Source organism: Notolepis coatsorum (assembly GCF_963971535.1).
Source record: "Notolepis coatsorum genome assembly, chromosome: 8".
NCBI lineage: Eukaryota > Metazoa > Chordata > Actinopteri > Aulopiformes > Paralepididae > Notolepis > Notolepis coatsorum.
Window position 1 is genome coordinate 64,047,633 of NC_140172.1, and position 2,302 is coordinate 64,049,934.

The window sequence follows — 2,302 nt, forward strand, 5'->3', positions numbered from 1 at the left end:
CATGAGTCACACTTAGGAATTGTTAAGTGCAAGGAAAGAGCCAGAGGCATTTTATATTGGCCATGCATGTCTTCACAAATTGAGGAGATGGTATCTTAGTGTGCCATATGTAATGAGAACAGGAACAACAATCAGAGAGAACCGTTGCTCCCACACCCAGTACCAGACAGGCCGTGGTCAAAAGTACTGTAGGGAGTGATCTCTTTCATTATAAGGGATCTGAGTTCCTGCTGTGTGTGGACTATTTCTCAAAGTTCCCGGAAATCACAAAACTGAGAGACACTACCAGTGGCAGTGTCATTGTCGGACTGAAATCAATATTTGCCAGACATGGCATTCCTGATGTTGTCTTCACGGATAATGGTCCTCAGTATTCCAGTGCTGAGTTCAAGGACTTTGCAGAAAGCTGGGAATTCATCCACACCACGTCGAGTCCCGGTCACGCCCAGTCAAATGGGCAAGCAGAAAGAACAGTACAGACTATCAAAAATATGCTGAAGAAATCAGAAGGAAGTAATGGCGACCCCTACATATCGCTATTGGAGTATCGCAACACACCGCTGGAAGGTGTAAGACTATCACTGGCACAGTTGCTCATGGGACGGCGGCTGAAAGGAAAACTGCCCGCCTCGACATCACTGCTCACTCCAGAAGGAACTACATACGTGCGTAGGCAGTTGAGTGACAAACAGGAGAAACAAAAACTCTATTTCGACAGGCAAACAAAAAGTCTGCCTGACCTACAAGCAGGAGAAAACGTCAGGGTTCAAAGAGGTGAAACATGGCAGCCGGCCGTGGTCCTGCACAAACATGACCAACCGCGTTCATATGTGGTTCGCACACCGGATGGGAGACAGTACAGGAGAAACAGAAAATACCTGAGACAAACGGATGAGAGAACTTTTCCATCTACAAATGAAGATGTTTTTCCATTGACGCTTAGCTCAACTGGTACGCCGCCGTGCTGTGGAGCCTGCGGTGCGGTTGGTCACAAGTTCGAATCACTTCAATTTTTTTTTTTTTACGTTTATCATCTCTCGCTATAAACGTGCATTCTTCCGCTGGTTAAGTTTAGGCATTCTTTCAGAGTTGGTTAAGGTTAGGGTTAAGTTAAGGTTAGGCATTATTTCGGAGTTGGTTAAGGTTAGGGTTAAGTTAAGGTTAGGGAGGGTTAAGGTTAGGCATTCTTTCGGAGTTGGTTAAGGTTAGGGTTAAGTTAAGGTTAGGCATTATTTCGGAGTTGGTTAAGGTTAGGGTTAAGTTAAGGTTAGGGAGGGTTAAGGTTAGGCATTATTTCGGAGTTGGTTAGGGTTTGTCACAGAGAATGCCTGTCTGTCTTTCTTGACGTGGAGGATGCAGCCTATTTCCGCACTGCCGCTCTCTCGCGCTGCCGCGGTCACATGGGCGTCATGGCCAATCAGAGAAACGCGACGCACTCTTCGGCTGTGATAAATATAGACGCTACCAGAACATGGACTGTGACACGAGAGAAAATCTGGCAACACGCACACGTTCAGCAGAGAACACAGGTGTTGCAGACCAAACAGAGACACATGATGGACATCTGAAACGCAGCCGTATCAGACTAGGTCTGGTAGACCAGTTAAACTACCTCCTAGATACAGAGAGTGAGTGTTTTCATATGCATGTTGTTGGAGTATTTTCATATTCAAGTTCGCATTAAGTGCTTTGCATTATGTCATGGTTCAAGTGGGTTTAAGTTACAGGATCCTTTAAAGTGAAAGTTGTCTGTGACTAACATTGTTATTTCATTTACAGCAGGTGGATGCTCTGAGTAAACATTTAAGTTGGGAAATGTTTGTTAAGTTTGTTTTTGGGAAATAGGACGTGTTAGCAAGAGTTCAAGCTAAACAAAGGTAGAATACTAATAAATATAAAAAAAAAATGTTAAAGAGAAGGATGTGATGTATTAGGTTCGAGTTTGAACCTCTTTGATTGTCGTTGTTATTGTGACGTCACCAGGAAGGCGACACACACGAGTTGAACGTGACAGACACGTAAGTGACATGAATGGATGCAGATATACGAACGAGTCAATAAAGGAATCTTATTGAACCTCGGGTTAAGCCTCGTCAATATAACAGGTGGGAAGTTCGTTCCACCATTGTGGGGCAAGGACTGAGAATAGGCGGCTTCTCTACTGTACCCTATAGAGGTACAGTAGTGCAGTAATAAATGCTCAATTAAAGTAACAGTAAATCCACCACTCCCAGAAATTGGTGACACAAACGGTGGCTGAGGAAGGCACGTAGCATCGTCAAGGACACCTCTCACCCTACAT